Genomic DNA, 25341 nt, shown 5'->3' on the forward strand with positions numbered 1-25341 from the left:
CTTACTCTTTCTAATTAAGATAAGCATCCGTATCTTCTTTACCCACCATATAGAATTTATTAGCTTTAGAATATTTAATTTGTGAATATATAGCCCACATTTTAGAATATCCATATACCAAAAATCACCCTAAATAGTTATTTCAAGTCATTTGATTCAAGCTATTTAATTGAGTTATTTGTTGACAAGGATTCAAACAATTTTTGAATTACTCAAATCCAATGGTTTTAAATCAACAATCAAGATATTTTGTGTTGCGTAGCTCTTTAGTAGGTGGGCCGAATATTTTAATAATTCAAGGGACTCATGAGTGCACTCTATGGACATTCCATTTAAATCGAATCTTTAGGCTGTAACATCAAATTTAATACCCTAACCTGACATACTTTATTAGGCAAGTTTCAGCTTCATCGAAAAAGTTCCCCCAATCCACTGTATTTCTAGTCTTTAAAAGCTAGATCCATCTTCTTCCCTAGACCATCTCTTTCTCAATCATGTATGCTCAACTATGTCTAGTATTTAGGTTTTTACCTTTTCTTGTTATTTAATCCACTTCCACTCAAACAATCATTTCTAGAACTTGTTCCATCCTACTCTATGAAATACTTCTTTCACAATCGTTCAAGTCTTTATAAGCATGTTTTTTATACCTCATTAAACTATCTTTTTTATCTAAAGAGTTTCTAGTATTTAAACTCTTGTTTTTCCCCCTTTTTCTTGGTATCACCTCATCCCTACAACCATTTCTAGTTTTAAAAGTCCATCTTTTCTTTCAGTCTAAACCATTTCTCTTGGACATTTTTCTCCCCTTCCCTGCTCAACCATTCCTCAATTTTAAGGCCTATCTGATATGCTTTTTCTATAATCCTTATGTAGTCAAATTTATATATGCTCTTTCTCATATCCATCAGTGGGAATCAAAAATAGATGCCCCCGTCCTCATTTTCCTCCACCTTCTGTTGTTGCTATTGCAACTGGTACTACTACTCTAAATGTTACGTTGCATCAACGGTCATAACAAGAAAAAATGACTTATATGGCATTGCATCCAAGCAAAACAAAGTTTTTTTAATATATCACTTTATCTCTCGCTTTTTCTTGAAAATTTTATTGACATGCCAAAAAACACTAAGTGCCCTACAATTTTTAGAGTCACCTCTGAAAATCCAAAATTTATTGTGGGCACTCCATGTCGAAGGGTGGCCCTCTTATCTCTAACAATTCCAATGACTTAGGTGAGGAAGAGAAGAAGAAGAAAAATAAAACCAGAGAAAGGGAGAGAGATCAAAGAAAAGGAGGGGGAGGAGACGAAGAAGAAAAACAAAACCAGAGAGAGGGAGAGATATAGGAGGAGCCGAAGTAGAAAAAGAAGAAAAGAACGAAAAAGAAAAGAGGGGGGGGGGGTGGGGAGGGGGGAGAGAGAGAGGGATCGGAAGAAGACAAGAAGAAGAAGAAGAAAAATGAAGAGATGGGAGAGAGAGGTGGGAGGAGGAGGTGCCGGCATGTTGAATCACCAGGGAAGATAGCGAAAAGAGGAAGAAGAGAAGTGCCAAAAAATACTTTTTATGTTTTGTTTCAATTTTTCCTATCCGCCATTGTAGAAATTTGGCGTGTCAATAAAATTTCCCTTTCTTTTCTTGATCATTAACAATAAAATTCATTTTGACCATAAAGTAGTAATTATTTCATTTAATCTGTTTTTATCATAGATAATGGTAGAAAAAGATGAAATGAGTTCTATCGTGAATGAAAATAATCAAAGGTAGCTAATCCTTTTTCACCTCTTTTCCTCATTCTTTAGAATAAAAATATAAAAAATAAATAATCAAAAATAAAAGGTTGAACGTTATCTTACTCTTTCTAATTAGGAAAAGCATGGATATCTTCTTTTTACCATATAGGATTTATCAGATTTAGAATATTTAATTTGTTAATATATAGCCCACATCTTAGAAAATCTATATAACGAAATCTTCCTAAATAGTTATTTCTAGTCATTTGATTCAAGCCATTTAATTGAGTGATTTGTTGCCAAGGAGTTAAGCCATTTTGAAATTACTTAAATCAAATGGTTCTAAATCAACAATCAAGTAGTTTTGTGCTGCGTAGTACTTTAAAAGGTGGGCCGAATATTTTAAAATCTACCTAGTTACTGTTATAAATTTAATGTGTTTTTTCATGTAAAATACAAGATAAATATAATTCTAAATTGAAAAAACGAATGGTACTTAATTAGTGTAATTATTTATTTTAATAACTCAAGGGACTCATGAGTTCACTCTATGGACATTCCATTTGAAGTGAATCTTTAGTTTGTAACGCAATCTTTAATACCCTCGCTTGCCATATTTTATTAGGCAAGTTTCACCTTCATCAAGAAGGCTTCCCCAATCCTCAGTATTTCTATTCTTTAAAAGCCAGACCCTTCTTCTTCCCTAGACCATCTCTTTTTCAATCATGTATGCTCAACCATATATTGTATTTAGGTTTTCACATTTTCTTTTTATTTAATCCATCTTCCACTCAAACAATTATTTCTAAAGCTTGTTTCATCCTACTCTATGAAATACTTCTTTCATAATCTATCAAGTTTGTAAAAGCATGTTTTTTCTACCTCTATAAACTATCTCTTTATTTGAAGATTTTCCAGTATTTGAGCTCTTGTTCCCGCCCCCCCTTCCGTATTTGAGCTCTTGTTCCCGCCCCCCCCCCCCCCCCTTTCTCGGTATCCCCTCTTCCCTACAACCATTTCTAGTTTTAAAAGTCCATCTTTTCTTTTGATCTACACCATCTCTCTTGGAAATTTTTCTCGCCCTTTCCTTCTCAACCATTTATCATTTTTTAAGGTTTTTCTGATCTTCTTTTTGTATAATCCTTCTCTAGTCATATTTCTAGAACTCTTTCTTATATCTATCAATGGGAATAAAAAATAGATGCCCCCTATCCAAGTTTTCCTCCACCTTCTGTTGTTGCTTTTGCAACTGGTACTACTACTCCAAATGTTGCGTTGCATCACTGGTCACAACAAGAAAAAAGGACTTGTATGGCATTGCATCCAAACAAAGCAAAGTTTTTTTAATATATCACTTTATATCTTGCTTTTTCTAGGAAATTTTATTGACATGCTAAAAAACTCTAAGGGCCCTCGAATTTTTAGGGGCACCTCTAAAAATCCAAAATTTGTTGTGAGCACTTCATGTCAAAGGGTGCCCTCTTATCTCCAACAATTTTGACAACTCGGGTGAGGAGGAGAAGAAGAAGAAGAAGAATAAAAGAGGGAAAAGAGATCGGGGGAAAAGGAAGGGGAGGAGAAGAAGAAGAAGATAACCAAATAAACGGAGAGGGATTGGAGGCTAGCCGAAAAAGAAAGTGGGGGTGGGGGGAGGAGAGAGAGAGAGAGAGAGAGGATCGGAGGAGGAGGACAAGAAGAATAAGAAAAATTAAGAGGGGGAGAGAGTGGCGGGTGGAGGAGATGGTGGCTATGTTGAATCACCAGAGAAGACAGAAAAGAGGAAGAAGAAAATGGATGCCAAAAAATAAAAATTTTGGTTTTTTTTTCAATTTGTCCCATATACCCTTGCAGAAAATGGGCATGTCCATAAAATTTCCCTTTTTTTCTTGAACATCAACAATACAATTCATTTTGCCCATAAAGGTAGCTAACCTTATTTCATCTCTTTTCCTCATTCTTTAGAATAAAAATATAAAAAAAAAATAATAAAAAAGAGAAGGTTGGTTGAACGTTATCTGACTCTTTCTAATTAAGAAAAGCATCCATATCTTCTTAATTTATCCGCCACATAGGATTTATCAGATATAGAATATTTAATTTGTGAATATATAGCCCACATCTTAGAATATCTATATACTGAAAATCACCTTGAATAGTTATTTCTAGTCATTTGATTCAAGCAATTTAACTGAGTTATTCGTTCACAAGGACCATTTTTGAATTACTCAAATCCAATGGTTTTAATCAGCAATCAAGATGTTTTGTGTTGCGTAGTTCTTTAAAAGGTGGGCTAAATATTTTAAAATCTTGACCAAGTTGATGTTATATATTTAACATGCTTTTTCATTTAAATAGAAAATAAATATAATTCTGAATTTGAAAAAAAAATGTAATTAATAAATGTAATTATTTATTTTAATAATTCAAGGGACTCATGAGTGCACTCTATGGACATTCCATTTGCATCAAATCTTTAGTTTTTAACGCCAAATTTAATACCCAAACCTGGCATAATTTACTAGGCAAGTTTCAACTTCATCGAAAAAGTTCCCCCAATCCTATGTATTTCAAGTCTCAAAAGTCAGATTGTTCTTCATCCCAAGACCATCTCTTTCTTAATCATCTATGCTCAACCATAATTGGTATTTAGGTTTTCACTTTTTCTTGTTATTTAATCCATCTTCCACTCAAACAATCATTTCTAGAGCTTGTTCCATCCTACTCTATTAAATACTTCTTTCATAATCTATCAAGTCATTAACAACATGTTTTTTCTGTCTCTATAAATTATCTTTTTTTTATGAAGAGATTCTAGTATTTAAGCTCTTGTTTTCCCCCTTTTTCGCAGTATCAACTCTTCCCTACAACCATTTCTAGTTTTAAAAGTCCATATTTTCTCTCGATCTAAACTATCTCTCTTGGACATTTTTCTCCCCCTTCCCTTTTCAACCATCTCTCATTTTCTACGGCTTGTCTGGTCTTCTTTTGGTGTAATCCTTATCTAGTCATATTTCTATAGTTCTTATATCTATCAATGGGAATCAAAAATAGATGCTCCCGTCCTTGTTTTCCTCCATCTTCTCCTATTGCTATTGCAATTGGTACTACTACTCCAAATGTTGCGTTGCATCAATGGTCACAACAACAAAAAGGGACTTGTATGGCATTGGATCCAAACAAAACAAAGTTTTTTTTAATATATCACTTTAGCTCTTGTTTTTTCTAGGAAATTTTATTGACTTGCCAAAAAATTCAAAGGGCCCTCCAAGAAAAGTATGCATGGTGAGCACATCCGAGCACGGCTAAATATTTATGAACAGCCAACTCCATACACTATATAGTTATCCAATAATAATGAATATATAGATAGCACAATATAACAGAGAAGACCACAAACAAGTATCAATCGAGGGAAGCTACAAATAGGTATAGTTGTATCTAACGGGATGGAATATTATATACCAACCAAAATAATACCATCTTCAAGCTATATATATATGTGTGTGTGTGTGTGTGTGTGTGTGTGTGTGTGTATGTATGTATGTGTGTGTGTGTGTAAGAATTTATATGAAGCAAGTACTATCCGAAAGTTATTGCTGGGTTTCAAAATCATTTAATTTTCTCAAAACAAAACAACCATTAAAAATTTCAAAGGAGTCAAAGTTAATAACAATTTTAGAGAAAATATCAAAGTTGAAGAATCATTCAAACATATTCACCTAAAAACTCTCAGTTACAAGTCCCCAGTCCTATATTTTCTAGATTCTACCTTTTTAAAATGATAGTGCCATTTTAATTAAGGAAGTTCCTTTAAGAATTTTCAGAAGCTCATAGCATGTCGTACACAACCCAGTTTGCATAAAACTGAATCCATTAGAAAGCTTGCATCAAGATCTTTCCAGTATGAATTTCTATTTCTTCTAAATAAAAGAAATGCAAACTGAGAAACTCAATTTGTCCAGACTTACTTGTAAAGGTTTACTCCCTCACGAAGGTCTTCTTGCCTGCATTCCTTTTGTTCCATTTTTCTTAAGTAATTATGCATCCAACACTATTCTATCCTTAAATTTCACTGCCTTTACCTGAAATGCAGCAATACTTTTTATTAAAAACACTTGCACACAATTGAATATTAATGTAAATTGCTTGGATGTTGAAAAGGTCAATTCTTAAGGTATGGAATGCTCCAATCTTTAAGGAGACATAAATAAGTTGCTTGGAGAACAAACGAAACCCAAAAACAAAACAAAAAAAAGCTAATTTAATTTAGAGAAATACGCATTGACCAACTCATAAAAACATGGTTTATTTTGCTATAAAACCTACCTTGACATATTCATTCTCCATGATATTCTTGCCATGTAGATGCAAGATTTACCCTTGTCATAATCTACAGTACAAGCAAAGAATTTTGCTTATAAAAAAATATTAGAAAATAAGGACACGAAGAAAACTAAAAACCATCATAAAGAAAATCTAAGTTGTTTGTAGGTAATTGAAACTTCACAATTTTAAATTCTCATTATTAGAGCATACTTACGTCTACTTTAGCTTAAATGATCACAGCAAGTGCAATAGAGTAGCTATACTGAATTTTTATTAAGAGATAAAATATGAGCCTACCCTCCAACTTAGCCATCAAAAAAACATGGTTGCTAGTCATCAACAATGGGGTAATTAAGTGACCTTATCCATGCTTTTGTGCTCAACAATGGAATAATTGTGTCATGATCACTATTGTTTTAAGATAAACAATGTGATAATAAGGTGTTGCTTGCAATTACAAGAGAATGATGAGAATTGAATGAATAAGTGTGGAGAACCCACCAGTATCTCAGAAAGCAGCAACCTCTTGTATTGAGACTTTGATGATATTTTAAACTAGGTTGTCATCATATACAATAGGTATACCATGATTGCACCAAATTCATTCAAGTACTATTTCTTATTCGTCGCAATAAACATTATTATGATGAGTAATTACTGTTGTCATTTAAATGACATTTTCTTACCTTTAGGATGTTGAGTGACTTTTTGAACACTTTTGTTATTTTCCCAATAATAGAAGAGAACATGACCATAAGTTTGTGAAGAAATGTAGGCATGTTACACGTATGTGTGGGTTTGTTTGGGCGTGAGAGAAAGAAACCAATCCATCTGAATTCTGAAACACCAATGTTAGTAGAAATGCAAAAAAAGAGATTTATGAAAAACTTGAATAAATCAAAATGCATGAATAGGTACTCTCATCTAAGTGATACAGAAACAGAGAATCCCGACTAAGACTCAGATAGATCTTTGTCTCTATCTTCAATCAATTTAGCCAAACCTCCGAGAACACTCAAAATTCCTCAAACAGGTTTTTATTCTCTTCACATATCTACCATGTATAACCCACACACACACAAACACATTCTGAATTTTTATGTTTTATTTTTTATTTTTTATTTATTTAAGTTGAGGATTTTTGTTTAGTTTTCATTAATCTCTTAATAAATACCAAGGTCAAAGGGGTATTCTATCAATTTAAAATTTTAGGGGAATATATCAAATATTATCAAATTGTGGAAGGAGATAAAAAAAAAATTAAACTAGAATGAAGTTCGCTCAATTAACTAGATTCCACAAACCCACGTGAATTGGTATTTGGTTCGAACCAATTCGTGGTTCGGTATTTAATTAACGAATCGGGTAACCGTAACTTCCAAAGCTCGCAGAAAAATAATTTGAAGGGTCAATTGGCCTCAAAATTTTGGAGCAGCCCTTCTCTTTTCACGTTCATGACGTGTGACACCTAATGGCGCGAGCCACGACTAAGCTATGTAAAACATGAGTTGAGCCTTGGTTAGAATAACTCAACTTAATCTTAATTTGGGTTGAGAGTTTGGCTACCTCAATTCAATCTAACACGAGTCTAATAATAATATACAAATATTTTTATATTAATTATTATATTTTTAAAAATTTTAATTATTTAAGAGAGAATATATATATATATAAAGTGTTCAGCAACCAATGTTAAGGAGCCAATGTTTTTGTCTTTTATTTTTTATAACAGGGGTGTTCGGACTTACGTCCTACTAGGAGGGGTCGGATGAGCCAGGACCAAAACCAAGGCATAAGGGACTCTCCCTCGGACAAGTGCAACACCCACGCATCACAAGCACCAAGTAAGTGAGGGAACACCCTCACAGGTGCCCCAAGGAAATATTGCCCATAATGGGTATCGAACACTCAACCTACGGACTCTCACCATTTATTAAATTTGAAATTGCCTTTAAGCCACCTCTTAGGGTTTAAGGAGCAAATGTTGGGCGTCAAAATTTCTCTTATATGACTTAAAAGTTTCGGATTGGATTGAATTTTTGTGAAGATAATCTTTATATGAGATCATCCTCACAAAAAATCAGTCTTATCCAAAATTTCTAACCTCATCAAATTAATTATATAAGTCGACGGTCCACAATTCTAAACGACTTTTGATGGGGTTAGAAATTTTCAATAGGGCTAATTTTTTGTGAAGACAATCTCCTCACCCTAGAGACTATCCTCACAAAAAATCAAACTATTCTGAAATTATATATATATATATTTGCTAATCAAAATAAAATTATCACTAAACCCAATCCACCCAAAACTACATTACTCCAACTAAATCGAGAGCAGTCCAAGTTGAGTTTGGGTTAATGAACTTTGGCCACTCAATGATCTAGTTGAGTTGAGGGCTTTACCAGTACAGTGGAGTCTAGGTCTATCCCCCAAACCGCCCAAATTGCAGCCCTAACTCCTATGTTTTCAGATTGGCGATATCCCCTTGTCCAAGATCTTTTCTGATGACGATGATGATGATGATGAGGGCTTTGAGATTAATCATGTAGATGCCGATGGTCGAACATCGAACCACTTCATCAAATCTTGGGCGTCGATTTGTAGATCAAGATGAGATACATCTTTGATTGTCAAATCGCGTCCTTTCATTGATAGGACAGTAGTGAAGGACCCAGATGGGTTGGAAATGATTTACTTGAACGATTTGGAGAAAATCAAAATCTCTCAAAAATGCTTCCACTTCTTAATGATGAAAACCCCTCAAGTTGCAGTCGATAGGGTCGTACCAGTATCGATTGACTCAAGCAATGGTAGTGCCTCGACTGGAGATGAGATGTAGCAAAATCTCGGGTTTTTTTTCTTCTAAAAGTGACAATTTTGCAGATCTCGCCACTTTTTATGAGTAAGATCGTCACATTAAAAAACCTCCAATCCTGTCAGGCATGTTTTCAAAATAAAATGAAAAATGAGCCTGAATCGGAATACGTCAAAAGTTTTTGATAATTATCATTATATATATATATATATATAATATATATATAGGGAAGGGATCAGTGGACAATTTTGGGACAAAGATCCGGACAATGACTGTGTCCGTCGGATCTCCACGTATCAACGGTAGAGATCCATTAAAAAATAAATCGAATTATTTTACTTTTAACTTTTTGATATTTACAATTACCTCGCCGCATCTTAAAATTTTCATCACCTAACGTTCCTTTGCGACACTCTGACCTCAACGACAACGACGGACAAAAAACCCATCTCAATCTCGTCTTCTTCATCTCTGTCGTATGTGATTGTTCATCTCAGAGGTATGATTTTTATTTCATTTCAAGTCGACTTTGACGAAGCTATAATGGTGCACTTCTTCCAGTTTTTATTTGTTTATTTCAGTTTTTCGATTTTCATTTCTCGTTCTCTCTTAGGGTTTCAATTTTGATTAATTATTGAGGATCTTAAGTAGAAGGATTAATTTTATTTATTCTTTATGAGTTTTATAGTTTTTCGATTTGCAGATTTCTAGGGTTTGATGGTTCTCTTCATAAATTTATTTATGAATGATTTCTGTTGATTTTTATTGAATTTTTCAGTTAAGGGGTTATACCCATAGTTGAGTTGATAGTTTTAAGAGCTTATACCCTGGAATTTTTCAGTTAAGAGTTTCCGTTGGTGTGTTGATATGGTTTCCTGAGATTCCTTAAGACTTCTGATGTTAGACCTTTGAAGAACTGGAAGCAATGCAAAATTTTCCATTGCTTATTAATATAAAAAAAAACAAAATTTTCCGCAAGCAAGATTAGCATTTGATTTTTCAAGTTGGATTTTTTGTTCATATATGTAAAAAGAATGATTCTTCCACTGATCTTTAAAAAAAATGTTCTGCTATCTACTTTGAACTATTCCTTGGATGTACAAATAGCCAACTTTCAACCAGCAAGCTCTTGTATTTATGATCCAAATTCTAGGAAGTAGTATGATAATTTTTGCATGATCAGTTTGTACTTTTTCTAGTTTTTAAATACTACAGTTATTTAAAAAAAAAATCTATTGGAACTAACAGTAAATGTCACTCTGTAATACTTTGTAGGGGCGGCAAAGATAGTTCCTACACCAAGCAGAGTTGACTGCTTGAATGATATCCAAATTAAAATGATAGCCTTGGGTGCCGAGCACTCAATTGCTGTCACAGGTACAAAGTTTCAACATTTAATGCTTAATATATAATCATAGGGTACTAAAGGAATAACATTTGTTAGGATTGACAGTTGTTTCTTTGTTGTATTTTGTAGATGAAGGTGTGGTCTTGAGCTGGGGTGCAGGAGGGTCTGGGAGTCTTGGTCATGGCCATCAATTAAGCTTTCTAGGATTTCTAAGAAGTACCAGGTTGGACAAGGTCTTACAATCTTTCACGACCAATCTAAATGTTCTATAAATCGTAAATGCAAATATAGAATTAATTCACACAATATAGATTTTAGCAAATTCTCTTTGAACCTATTGCATGATATACTGCTTTACATGGAAATGAAATGAACTGCTTTTCTTTTCTTCTCCTTGGAGCCACTATGAGCAATTCAGTGCTCATCTTTCCCATCAGACATTTTATTCAACATTTTGCATACAAACTAAAATGAAATTTTACTTCGAATGACAGAATAAAAGGAAAGAGAAATCGATGAAGGGGTTCTTTTCTCTCTGAGTAGGATTTTATGGAAATATCTAATGTCTATGTTTTTTCATAATCATTAAGAGGTGAAAAATATGTGTCCTTCTATGGCTATTCTTAGTTGAATAGTCTATCTTGAGGTTTTAGAGTTGATGTCTTTTTGCCTCATCATAAGATCACGAACTTTGTTGAACCTTTGACCACAAATATTATTGAAAAAAAATTAGATTTAATAGACACCTTAAAGCGTATAAGAGGCTTCAGAGGAAAATTCCTTGAAACAGCAAGCATGTAAATGAGGATTCAGTAGTGTGGAAGCTAATTATAAAATTTTCAATGATTATTCAGTTTCCATCTTATGTAAATTGAAAGTTCACTTCATAATGGGCATGGGATAAACTTTTCATACACTACCCATGCATGAAGTGACAATCTATTCAATGTGTTATAATCCCATGCCCATTATGAAGTGAACTTTTATCACTACCCATGAAACAGTCATAGTTTATGTCATCATTATCAACTTTTCATATTCTTATAAATACAGTTTATTTGGTAATATTCATTAGAACTTTATTTTGTTTGTCTGTGACTTACTGTATATCAAGATCAATTTGTTTATGCAGTGAATTTACACCAAGACTAATAAAAAAAACTTGAGGGTGTTAAGGTATCTTCTTTTGAAAAATTACACTCTCTTGCTCCTTTATAATATCAGTATCACTAAAGGGCATACAGTCTAATTGCTCCATCTGGTTCACTCTAATGTAGATTAAAGCTGTCTCTGTTGGATTCTTGCATTCAACAAATGTTATTCCTTTAGTACCCTATAATTATATCTGACCGTTGAACGCATTTGATGGTTCTCTTCATAAATTTATTTATGACCTAAATATTCATGTTGTTTACCCCAATTCGTTATGTACTTCACTGTAAATGCTTATGATTGTGTTATCACATGCAACTCACATCCATCACCCATTACAATTGTTTTCATCCTTTTATGATGTCAAATTTTCATTGAATTATTTTGGATTTCCTGTTGGCGTTTCTCATACTCCTTTATTTTCCTAAACTTCCTCATAGTTTTGTTATAGTTATATTATATTGTTTTGGTAAATAAGAATTTGAGCATAGTAGAGATGAGGATGTTAAGATGGATGAGTGTAAAGACTAGGAAATGTAAATTTAGAAATATACGCATTAGGAACATGTGGGTTAGCTCTAATAGACAATAAACTAGGAGAGTCAGCTGAGATGGTTTGTTCATGTTCAATAAAGGCCAATTCGGAACCTAATTAGAAGAAATATTCAAGTTGAAGGTCCCTAAAATAATGAGAGGAAGACCCAAAAGAACATATTTGGAGATAGTAAAAATAGATATGTACTCACACTTAGTAGCAGAACCCTTGCCTTTGGATTAAAGTGGAATGGAGGAACAAGATTCGTTTAGTGGATGCCAAATATTTGGGATAAGGATTTGTTGTTGTGGTGATAATCTATGTTTTTAATAGGTATTCTTCTGGAGTTTGACCTTTTGTTATTTCTTTGGCGATTCTACTGAAGTTAGGGACTCACTCTTTTGAAAAATTTCACTTTCATATACAATTTTATTTAGTGTTTACTTGTGGAACAGGTTATTGTAGATTTTGCTGCTGAGAAATTGTTTATGTGGAGCTACAAACTACTCCAAAGGTACTTCATGAGTAGTTGAGACTAATTGTTTTGGTCAATTTTTAGTTTCCATGGTTAAAGGGATATTGAATTTCTATTTATTGCATTGGATTTCAAAGCAATGTTGGACTTTCTTCCTCAAAGGATCGGCCATGTTATTTGCTTTGAAGAGGAAGAATGGAGAAAGTTGAAGTCATCTAAGATTCCAGTTTGATGCTTGCATCCATATATTTTTAAATAACAAATTAAAATTCCTTTTTGGTGTAATTCTTTAACTAAATTCTTATTTGTTTATATGTGAACTATAAAGGTCTTGGAAAGGATGATTTCTTTCAGTTGGGGAGGAACTCGATCAAGTTTGTGTTTGCAGATGAAGTTGTGAAGAAGAATCTGAGAGAGATATCTGATTCCGCCATGAGGACGTTCGTGCTATGAAATCATTCCTAATATAAATGAATCGAATTTATGATTGTATCATTCATCTTGTGGTTGGATATTGTATTAGACTGAAATTTATCCATTCTAATGAAATCAATTGTATGTTTGATGCAACTTTTTCAGCATTTCTTTTGGTGATTTTTTAATTTTATTTTTATTTTTTTTTTGGTGATTTCTTTTGGTAATATGTACATTTGAAAGGTTGAAGTTTATGACAGGAAAGATATGGGATGTTCCATCTCCAATTTACCACACTGTTACCTAATTTGCAATGACTTAAAAGAAAAATTAGTTGATTTATAAATTTAGAATTAGAATAGACACCGAAAGTACCAATTGTAAAAAAATCGATAATTAGTTGATGTATTGATGAGGGGCTCCACCATGTCTAGTTAAAATAATTTGTAGTCAATTAGAGGTTGTTGCATGCATACCTAGATATGAGGACTAAGTTATCAAACTTTCCCATCCTTGTCCTTAACTTTTGCAATAATTTAATAAGTCCTCTTTTTTATAATTGAGTTCTCCAAATCATCAGCACCTGAGAAAATTTTGAATTGATATATTAATTAACAAAATGATATAATTGAGTTTCTCTTCTCTCCACTTCTCTCAATCCAAACATAGCGTTAGTGTACACTTTGTATTTATTCTTTAAGTTGGAAGCATGATCGTTCGGATGTGATTTGATTGTTCTTCTTGGTTTTACATAAATAAAATATCAGTTTGCTTGAATTTGAAATTAAAAAAGAAATTATGGTTTTTATTTTTTTGGTGATGAAATGATGTTTTTGAACCCCCCCGCCCCCCGTATCTCTGTCTCTCCTCTCTTATACCATTACAAGGGGTAATAAGCTTGAATCCTTTGGTAACTTACCCCATTTTTTGTGAAAGTGATTTAGTTTGACACTCTTGCATTTATGGTGGTAAAGTTGAAATCGCCATTTATCAAATGGGATGCAAATATCTTCTTCCACTACGTCACATTGGCAAGGACAAGATGCTGAGAAAGGTTGCAAAGGTTGACAATGGTCCAAACAACTATTGATAACCAAAAAAGAGTAACTCACTACTTAGGCATGAAGGACAATTCTGTTTTTACCCAAACTACTATTCTGCAAACTTGTATAATATATACAATTTTTAAACAATATTCATTCACTAGTTGATGTGATGAGGCTCGATACAGAAATAAGGTACATTGAATTTTTTAGGAAAAAATTATATGCATAAAAGAATTGATATAAGAATAGAAGCCATCTCTTCGCATAGCCCTATCCCCTGCTACTACCTACACACCCTTCCCTATAACCCCCTCAGTAACTTTCTCAATAAAAGTGTTCAACTCCTCTATTAACAATTCTAATTGGATGCAGTCATCAAAAAACTCTCTCATTATCGAAGTGCCCTAAGAACATGTCGTCAAAAGTGGCAAGGAAAATTGTCCATGAAAAGATACTTAAGATCTCATTCATGATCACAAATTGCAGCTGTATGCCTCCAATCACAAGATACCTGCACGACACACATTTTTGAAACATATTAGAAGCACTAGAAGAAAGAGAAAAAATTATAGTTTGTGTAGATTTTGTATGGTGGCATCTAATATTCACATCAAGAAGTCAAGTGTAAGCTAAACGAATTACCTTACGTACAGGAAATTTTAGGAATAGACCTTCAATTCTTTCTGGTAAATGGATGGCATCTGCGCAACTGAGATTAAAGAACATCTCAACTAATGAAAGAAAAAAAATTCAAAGATTAGAAATTGGAAAATATTGGACATCACAAGAAGTTCTAGTGCTTTTGTTCTTGCTATAAACTTTATAGATTACAAATACCCGATTCCGAGGCAGCCATTCTCATTTGAGCCCCATGCATAGTTCTCCCCCACCTATACAGAAGATAACCATAAACATTAGAACAAAAGTTCCGATTCACAAGTCAATTATCAAGGGAATGCAAAGTTGAGGATATAAATTGGAATCACAATATAAAAATTGAAGGATGACATAAATAGTTGGTGAAAGTAATAAAAATTGTTATTTTTACACTTACTGCCAGTCCAAAGCCTATAGGATAAAGGACAGTTGTGTCAAAGTGGAAGTCGGTTTAAAAGTCTATTACTTCTTAACATGAATCCTTATTCAAACATTTCATTCAGTTCATGCTAGGGCATTCCCCAGAAGCGACAAACTGCGTGGAGCAAAAAATCAAGAGATAGCCAAAGTACTGAAGATGGATGTCAAAAATTACCATTGATGCAAGCTGAATGCAAGAAGAATCCAGTAGAGACAGCTTTAATCTACATTAGAGTGAACCAGATGGAGCAATTAGACTATATGCCCTTTAGTGATACTGATATTATAAAGGAGCAAGGGAGTGTAATTTTTCAAAAGAAAATACCTTAACAGAACATTTTCTTTTAAAGATCAGTGGAAGAATCATTCTTTTTACATATATGAACAAAAAATCCAACATGAAAAATCAAATGCTAATCTTGCCTACAGAAAAATTTGTTTTTTTATTATTAATAAGCAATGAAAAAATTTGCATTGCTTCCAGTTCTTCAAAGGTCTAACATTAGAAGTCTTAAGGAATCTCAGGAAACCATATCAACACACCAACAGAAACTCTTAACTGAAAAATTCCAAGGTATAAGCTCTTAAAACTATCAACTCAACTATGGGTATAACCCCTTAACTGAAAAATTCAATAAAAATCAACAGAAATCATTCATAAATAAATTTATGAAGAGAACCATCAAACCCTAGAAATCTGCAAATCGAAAAACTATAAAACTCATAAAGAATAAATAAAATTAATCCTTCTACTTAAGATCCTCAATAATTAATCAAAATTGAAACCCTAAGAGAGAACGAGAAATGAAAATCGAAAAACTGAAATAAACAAAAAAACTGGAAGAAGTGCACCATTATAGCTTCGTCAAAGTCGACTTGAAATGAAATAAAAATCATACCTCTGAGATGAGATGAACAATCACATACGACAGAGATGAAGAAGACGAGATTGAGATGGGTTTTTTGTCCGTCGTTGTCGTTGAGGTCAGAGTGTCGCAAAGGAACGTTAGGAGAAGAATATGACGAAGATAGATGTGGGGTTTTAGGTTGCCACAGCCGTCGTCGTAGCTTGAGTTGTTATCGTCGACTAGGACTGCAAATCGCATGTTAGGGTTAGTGAGGAAGACGAGTTTTGTTGAGAGAAGAGTGAAGAAGATGAGTTGGGTGATTTGAAATTTTAAGATGCGGGGAGGTAATTGTAAATATCAAAAAGTTAAAAGTAAAATAATTCGATTTATTTTTTAATGGATCTCTACCGTTGGATACGTGGAGATCCGACGGACACAGTCATTTGTCCGGATCTTTGTCCCAAAATTTGTCCACTGATCCCTTCCCTATATATATATTGGGTCCCGTTCAGCAACAAACATTTTGGCAAACATTTTGGCAAAACATTTTTCAAAACATGTGTTAGAGATTTTGGAATAGGCTGATTTTTTGTGAGGATGATCTCTACAGTGAGGAGATCATCCTCACCAAAAACCAGCCCATTCCAAAATTTCTAGCCCCAGTTTACAAGTTGAAAAATCGTGGACCGTCCATTTTTTGTAAACCATTTTTGATGGGGTTAGAAGTTTTGGAATGGGCTGATTTTTGGTGATGATGATCTCCTCACCGCAGAGATCATCCTCACCAAAAATCAGCCCATTCCAAAACCTCTAACTCATATTTTGAAAAATGTTTTGCCAAAATGTTTGTCAAAATGTTTGTTGCTGAACATTTCCCTATTATATATATATATTTTGTGGGTCCCGTTCGGCACCCTAAGTTTTACCACACATTTTAACAAACGCGTTTTGTCCTACATGGGTTAGAAGTTTCGGAATGAGCTGATTTTTGGTGAGGATGATCTCTATGGTGAGGAGATCATCCTCACCAAAAATCAGCTCATTCCAAAACTTCTAACCCCATCAAAATTGATTTACAAAAAATAGACGGTCCACGATTTTTCAACGTGTAAACATGGGGCTAAACATTTCGGAATGGGCTGATTTTTGGGGAGGATGATCTTCTAATCATAGAGATCATCCTCACCAAATATCAGCCCATTCCAAAACTTCTAACCCATGTAGGACAAAAAACGTTTGTTAAAGTGTGTGGTAAAACTTAGGGTGCTGAAACATTTCCCATATTTGTTAAATATATATTATAAGAGTTCTAATAAAATGACTCACCATGTGACATACTCATTCGACTCACTGATGTGGACTAGTTTGGAAACCGTAGATCTTTCATCTTTCTGGCTTGAGAGACATGGCTCTCTCGGGATACACTTTTTTATGGGAAAGTGCAATCGTGAATTCCGAGACAGAAAGATCTATGTTTCTAAATTTGTCACATCAATTAGTCAATTGAGTATGCCACCTGACGAGTCATTTTATCACGACTCATATTACAAATATTATAGTTTAAAAGAAATTTTTTGTCAATTGAGCCCGACAAAACAAGGGCCTGCAAAAGTAGGGTGGATTTAATAATTTTCAACCCGTTAAATCTGAGTTGGGCTAGGGTCGTACTGTGCCCAATCCGGCCCAGCCTGCTACTTAATCTTACAAAAATATGTATAACATATTTAATTAAAATAATGTTTTATAATTAAAGTAAAATATATTGCCAAATTACAATTTAGCTCTCATCTATAACCTTTATAGGTTAATAAGGCATTAATTTGAACTTCGATTGGATAGTCTTTAAACATGCACATAAAAATTATTTGAAAAATATAATTTATTCATTAAAAATATTAAACTTTAGTCATTTTATTTAGCCCGAACGTGGCCCGAGTCAAGTCCAAATCCATTAAGACCAAGCTAGAGCTTAGTTGACTTAGGCCCAATAGTAGTATATGACTATTCTAGGTAGAACCCGCCTCTTTAAGGCCAGTTTAGGGCTCAACCAAGTCCGCCCTGAACCCGCCCATTGACACCCCTAGTAATAACATATTGGGCGTTTTGATATGTGTCACGCTAGAATGGCAGGACAGTACACCATGCGGATGTGGAGGTGTATATGAAACTGTAAGGAGTCGTACTGAGGTGACACAATGATGTGATGGCGTGCACATAACCGTAAATGCTTTTCCGTGAGATATGAGTAAAAAGCATTTATGGTTATGTGCGCACCACAGCATCATTTGTGTCACCTTTATATCTCCCTTTGTGTCATTCCAGCATTTTCCAACTATAAAGAGTAGGTATCCAGTCGGGTGTCCCGTTCTTAACAACGGTCAGGGTGGCACTCATTTTATGCCACGTGGCATTTTTTGGGACCCACTGACCATATGGATATGTGATCCATCCCTAGGTGAACTTATATACCGAAAAATCGTAGTATTTGATAACTTTTTATTCACTGGATCATATTTCTTGAAAAAGAAGTTAATCCAACGATTAGAAATCATTCTTAAGACAATGCCATTATCATTGGATGCACATGGGTAATAGATTCACTAAAGGATGGACCACATATCAAAACGATCGGTGGGTCACCCAAAAAATATGGCACGTGGCATAAAATGGGTTGCTACATGACTTTGGTTAGGAACGAGACACCTGATTGGATCCCTACTCAACCATAAATGCTTTTCTTTGTTTGCACCTCCATGTCAGCAGTCTCTAAAGCAGTCGATTCGATACTTCCTTTTGTTGGGATATGAGTCATGCAGGGGTGACTGCGTTATTCACTACATTTCACATTGGCTTGACATATAGATACGCACAGAACCATGGATGCTTACACATATATCTTTTCCTTCATCGACTAGCTAACGGTAAACCACTCAAGGGTTTAATCATGATAACAAATGCCTCCATTTTTACGTCATAGTAATAAGTTAAAATCTTACAATTTTTTATTTTAATTATATTTTTTATTTGAGGAATGATGCCCCCATTTCTCATAAAATCATTAAATTTGATTGTGTGCATCTGAGGGTCTCTAGTAGAAGCCCGTAGGCATAACTCATCCTCACAAGACTCGCTTGTAAGGTGAGGATGGCCCAAGGTTTATATATGGTTCAAAGTCTTGATACCCAAACGATGTGGGACTATCGCGCACACCCTCACTATGTGGTTACCCACTCTGATACCATGTAGAAGCCCAGGGGCCTAATTCATTCTCACAAAATGAACTTGTAAGGTGAGAAGTGCCTAGATTTATATATAGCCCAAGGTCTTGATACCCAGGCAATGTGAGATTGTCACTCACAGACTTTCCATTTATACGTGATTGTAATATATATATTGATTAAAACATGTTTTAGATCAAATTGTGATCTTCTCAGGAGATGATATTGGCCGTTGATATAATCATGTGTTCAATTGGATTTTGATGCCATCATAACCAATGATTCTTGATGATCAAAAGTTGAATGAATGATCATAATCGCTTAATTCACGATGATCAACATCAAATAATTGAGCTTAAATCAAAATTTGATGTCTTTCCAAAGTTTGAAAATTCAGTTATTATCCTAAATAATACCTTTCCAAGTTTCTAGAAAAAGTAGACGTCTGAATATTTACAATTTAATCATTTTGACAAAATAATTACAATTTTACCATAATTCATTTATTATCCTAAATAATTACAGTTTTTTGGAAGAATAAAAAAAAAAAGTCTAAACCCCTCTTTGCAAATGCACCATTTAAAAAAAAAAAAAAAAAAAATGTTTCTTTAGTAAAATGTGTATTAAAGTTTTAATACACTTCTACATTGGGTGAGGGGTCAAGTCTATGAAGCTGAAAATATAATTTTCTTTAGAATCCCTAAAATTATTTTCTCATCTCAAAACCTCTCTTTGATGGAGAGTCTTAAACGTCCTTTTAAAGCTAGTTTTTAGTTTTGAGTGCTGATAATATTAAGGACTTTTGGTGGGCGGACTTATTAAACTTGTACGACAGAGGATTGCTTTGTAACAAACTTCATCCCTTTGAGTTGTTAGAACTCCCAACTCCAAGGGAGTTTTTTTTATGAAAAACAGGAAAATGCTGAAATGCCACAAATGGAGACACAAAAGTGGCAAAAATGATGGGGGTGGCGTGCACATAACCATAAATGCTTTTTACTCGTATCTCGTGGAAAAGCATCTACGGTAATGTGAGCGACACCTGATCATTTTGTCACTTTTGTGTCACCCCAACATGACTCTTATAAAACTGCAGCAGGTTAGGTCTGTCGGGTAAATCTCTCATACAATTCTTTTGGTTCTCTCCTCCCTTTCTCTTTGTAGAATAAAACCCCTCTCTCTCTCTCTCTCTCTCTCTCTCTCTCTCTCTCTCTTACACACACACACACAAACTCACAAAAAACACACTCATGGCCTTATCTTACAAGGCAACAGTGCTTGAGGAGTGGTAAATCACTTAAAAGCTTTGATCCCTCAAACACCTCTCCCTTTCACCTTCTTTCACATACCATGGCTATGTCTCCCACCTATCTAACGTCTCTTCTTCTATCAATCACATGTTAAAATTCAACATCAGTCCAATTGGAAAAAGTCCAAACTTATTAGTCAAGCCCAATTTCTAGAATGTTTATAGAGAAAACTCTAGATATTTTTAAAACCCAATTTCTAGAATCTTCCTAGAAAAAACTCTATATGTTTTTAGATAAAAGAAAAGTAGAAAATTTTAGAATAATAGATATTTTGGTGGAAAGATCTAGATGACAAATTGTAACTACTAAATTAAAAATGTGTTGGCACAATCCTAGCCATTAGTTAAAGAGGTGCTTCTAGTATAAATAGGGGTGAGTTGTCTCATTTTGTAACAAGTTGTGAGAAAAATCAAGTAGTAGTAAAACAATAAGTAAGAGGTCTTGAAAGGTTGTAGAAAGTGTGAGTATTTATAAAAGTTATGTTTTTTCTTAATGGAGTATTATTTTCTTCTTCAACTTGTAAATGATATTTTTATTGAGAGTATAGTACAAGTAATTTATTTACTTCCATATATCCAATATTTGTGCATTTAGAGTTGAGTATTCTAAATTTTTCTCAACAATTGGTATCAGAGTGAAGTTGCCAAGGATCGATTTTGGTGTAGCTATCTTGAGTCGTGAGAAGTTTACTACTCTACAAGATTGTTAGTCAAGCTTATTCCATATAGTTGAAGTTTTGTTGGCATAATGGGTAACCTTTAGGTAGTTAAAGGAATCAAGAAGCTCAATAATCAAAATTATAACACGTAGGCAGCATGCATGGAGTCTTACCTACAAGGACAAGACCTTTGGGAGATTATCGGTGGTAATGAAGTTACACAACCGGCAGTAGAAGATGCCAATGGTATCTTGCGAAAATGGAAGATTAAAGTAGGCAAGGCGATGTTTACTTTAAAAATCACAATTGAAGAAGAAATGTTGGAGCACATTCGGGATGTCAAAACATTGAAAGGAGCACGAGATACTTTCGCTACACTATTTTCAAAGAAGAACGATATAAAGCTACAACTTCTCGAGAACGAGCTGCTATTAATGGTGCAACACAACATAATGATTGCCCAATGTGAGGGAAAGAAGATGAGAATAAGGTGAAAATAAGATTATTTGACTATTTCTTATGTAACTTAAACAATGATACATGAGCTGGTGCGAAGCATGTATATGAGTTGTCAGACATGGGGATCGTTGAAAACCTGGATTGCCAACACATGCATAAATAAATGATTACATATAATTCATGCAAATACGAAAGAATTCAATATGTGGACATGCATGCAAACTTTACATTTTCTCATGGGCACAAATGGGAGGCCTCGAGGATGAGCAGTGGAGATGGAATTGGACCCTGCATCTGCTTGCCACCATTGGGAAGCCTTGATGTGTGGATAGAATGACTCTCTTCCTTAGGATATTTTACCCAACATTAATAGTTACATCTACCAATGATCTACTCCCTAGTAAAAACAATTAGAGACTTTTCACTTTCTCTCTATGCTGTATGTAGGGGGATCAAATGTATCATATTATGATGGCACCTCCATGGAATGGATGATCCTTGCCACCAAACCCGATGGAACTATATTATTTTCTTTCGATTATGGAAGATAGCCGAACAGTTTTGTAAAATCCATAACAAGCACTATTAGAATTGGTGGATTCGCGTGATTGTCACCTAGTGATCTCCTTGTTGGAAACTATCAAATGTTTGATTCTAATCTTCCTGCATGTGTGCCATGTTGGTCAAACATTTTGGTTTCTCTAGTATTTTGTCATGGAGTCCTGTTGCTAACTTGTGGCTACTATGTTAAGCTACTAAGGATTTGAGCACCATTATGGAAGGTAGCGTAGAGTCAAACACCTTAGATGAAAATTTAGATTATATCTTCCCATATGCCCAACTTAAGAATGCAGAACATAGTATGACTTATTTAATTACTTAAAAGAAAACATAGTGCATACATTTTAGTTTGCTGGAGAATTTTTTTTTCATAAATAATATTCCATGGTATTTAATAAATTGTGAGATTTGTTGCTTCTGCCATCTGTAAATCTTTCTTTAGAAGTATATATTTAACTTAAGTATCAAAAGTAACCATTTACACATCAAAAGCCGCTTCTTAGTCGATCAAGCGCAAAACTTGTAGAAAAGAAAAACTCACTCTTTTCATTGCATTTGTCTATTAATTAGAGGATTGTAATGAGATTTGTATCTCCATTTTATCAAATCAAATATAAAAATCATTTAAGATCTTATTTCATGTATGTCGAGGTAGATCATGAAATTTGTTGTCATCAAATTTCTGACACACCCTATGGGATAATTTTAATCTCTCATCTTTTAGTCAATGACATAAACATCAACAATAATATCTCACAACGCCAACGTTATTGCATCTACTACTGCAAAGAAATGTTAGAAAATTATTCCCTCTAACTCTAAATCTACTCAAGTTGTTAGTCGCGATCACCATGTCATACGAACTATCACAAAAATTGGTGGCTCCCAATTTGTCAAGCCTCTCCATCACTACTCCAAGAAGCACACTAAAAAAATATAACACCTACAACAAAAACGGTGTGGGCCGATATTGTGGAAGACATCTCATCAGATTCTAGACCTGATTCGAAGTCAAACAAGGGATCGTCTGGATCTCTATCAATTACTTCCCCATCGCTGACTCACACTTCCATCGGAGTTGTTATGATAGTCGGGACACTAACGGTGAAAGAGTAGTTGGTGCAAATGATAGACACCATCAATATATTGACAAAGACGATTGAGGAAAAGCACATTCAAATTGTCACCCTAATAAATCGTTGGGAGAAAAATGACAAAATAATCAAGTCAAGTGTTGGACCCTTACATCCCCAAGGATTCAATCTTAAAACTTACATGACTTTGTACAAAGATGAACAACAAAAAGATCCCATTACACAAAAAAAAAAAAACCCACTGCAACAGAGCCATTGTTTCTAAAAAGCATTGTCATATTTTTGCATGCATCCTATATATACATGGAATGTCCATAATTACATATAAACATACTTTATGAAATAATTTAAACCAATGCATGAAGTGTTGTTGATACTAAAAAAATAACGTGAAACAAAGATTACAAATAGTGGCAAGAATTCTAACTTAAACCCTATTTATACTTCTATACATTGAGGCTTATGATATAATATTGAGTTAGCGGCAAGATGGAGAGCAAAAACCCTTTGAAGGTAGGATCTCGCTCTTTTGCAAAAGTGGTGGCTAGATCGAGAAAGAACATTAAGGGGAATTCTCCGTTGAAGGAAGTTCCTACTACTAGTAGATCTCAAATGAAGCCATCGTTATGGCTTGGAGAACCTTCGATCTCATTCTCGGATGAAGATGTGAAGGTTGGCACGGAGAAATTTCAATTCACTCTTGTAGCAAAGTTTGCAAGACCAAAAAATAGAGGAAAGCATTTTCGCCCAAGTGTGGAAAGCATAAGAAAGAAGGTTCGTTCTTGGAAGCTTATTGGGACTTGCGAAGCTCTAACGTTAGATTTTCGTCACATTCTCCTAAACTTCTCTATTAAATCAGATATGATTTTGATTTGGTTAAAGGAGAGGATTTCGATCGATGGCTATGTAATGAGATTTTTTAATTGGACTCCCCTCTTTCGTCCGTCAAAGAGGGATGAAGCTTCTATTCCAATGTGGATTTCATTTTCAAATATTCTGTTGTTCTGCCATAAGGAATCAAATCTTCGTAGTCTAGCCTTGGTGGTGGATGAAGTTCTAGCTATTGATAGAGCAACTAGTCACGGTACGTGGCATGGGCTAGAGTTTGCATGTTATTGGATTTACTCAAAGATAATCCCAAACGTGTGAGGATTTCTTATGGGCAATATGAGCTGTGGCAACCAATTACCTATGAATCTATTCTTTTTTATGGCACAAATTGTTGCAAGCTTGGTTATCACGAATCACAATGTAAATTCAAGGAAGCAGCTTTCAAATCTGATGGAACTGGATCTAAAATAGCGGATAAGCAAAATGCTTCAAAGGTAGAGAAAGTATATAGAGAGAAATCAAAGAAAATTAGTTCTAATGCTATTCCATCCAATAAGCCATTGGTCATCCTTGAAGGTCCAAAGCAGAAAGAGAATGGTCAGCTTGTTCTTGGCAAGGGAAAGGCTCCTGCAATTCTCCAGTCCTAGTCAGAGGAGGTAAATGACATAGCTACTACTAATGCTGATGTGAAGATAGGTGAGCATTCAAAATCCAAGCTGGCTGACGTTGTGGCAGATGATGTGGAACCACTAGATGTACGTAATCTTGAACTTCCAATCCAAAAAGAATCTAGGCCTAGTCATGTGCCAGTTCCCACTCCCAGCCCAACTTCTTCGTTTGAATTAAAGGTCGATCAAACTAGGGACTCCGCGTATCCGATTGTGAAGGCAGTGTTGGAGCCTAATAAGAAAACTAACAAACCGTTATTTGAAATAGTTTTGAATCCAATTATGAATACGGCAGTGGATTCGATTGAGGAGAACCGTTGTAGACACCCCATTTTTTCATCTGCCTAATTCTCCAATTCGTCATCCGATTTTGGTGGATTCCTAATGATGAATATAAAAGAACTCGAAGGCTTGTAAGTACTGCTTGATTCCTTCTGTTTCTAGTTTCATTTCATCCCCCTACTCGTCACGACTCGATATAGAAGTTTACGCACGCTTAGGATCGCTACATCTTACACCTGATTTAGCAAACACGTACGCATAGGTTCGTTACACAATTCGATAATTTAGAGACCTCACTATGCTAAAAAAATATAATTTTAGAACTTAGAAATACTCACACAGTGACTGAAAGAAATCTTATGATAAAATTCAAAAAATCTGTAAAAATCATAAAAATGACGAAAATACCTTTCATAAATTTTGGATGTCCGAAAAGTCTCGAAAGTACCTCCATTGCACTCAGAACGTGATTTCGAGTCTAACGGGACC

General features: G+C 34.4%; 3 long non-coding RNA genes across 4 annotated transcripts; 1 reads left to right on the forward strand and 2 right to left on the reverse strand.

Annotated features, from left to right (window-relative positions):
* Positions 1-5250: 5250 nt before the first annotated feature.
* LOC147382063 (uncharacterized) lies at positions 5251-9006 on the reverse strand. Of its 2 annotated transcripts, none has more exons than XR_015174154.1 (4): positions 8464-9006; positions 6745-6889; positions 6059-6122; positions 5251-5814 (listed from the first exon to the last, which is right to left on the reverse strand). It is a non-coding gene; the product is annotated as an uncharacterized LOC147382063 (long non-coding RNA). The 2 variants fall into 2 exon arrangements; XR_015174153.1 differs by having other exon boundaries at positions 6745-6896.
* Positions 9007-9264: 258 nt separating this feature from the next.
* On the forward strand, positions 9265-12967 carry LOC147382064 (uncharacterized). The gene is made up of 5 exons (XR_015174155.1): positions 9265-9375; positions 10152-10253; positions 10354-10457; positions 12367-12425; positions 12524-12967. It is a non-coding gene; the product is annotated as an uncharacterized LOC147382064 (long non-coding RNA).
* Positions 12968-13653: 686 nt separating this feature from the next.
* LOC147382065 (uncharacterized) lies at positions 13654-15116 on the reverse strand. Its single transcript, XR_015174151.1, has 4 exons — positions 15099-15116; positions 14684-14736; positions 14489-14555; positions 13654-14332 (listed from the first exon to the last, which is right to left on the reverse strand). It is a non-coding gene; the product is annotated as an uncharacterized LOC147382065 (long non-coding RNA).
* Positions 15117-25341: the final 10225 nt, after the last annotated feature.

This window comes from Akebia trifoliata, unplaced genomic scaffold (genome assembly GCF_017979445.1).
Source record: "Akebia trifoliata isolate Shusen 1 unplaced genomic scaffold, ASM1797944v1 Contig00059, whole genome shotgun sequence".
NCBI classification, from domain to species: Eukaryota; Viridiplantae; Streptophyta; class Magnoliopsida; order Ranunculales; family Lardizabalaceae; genus Akebia; species Akebia trifoliata.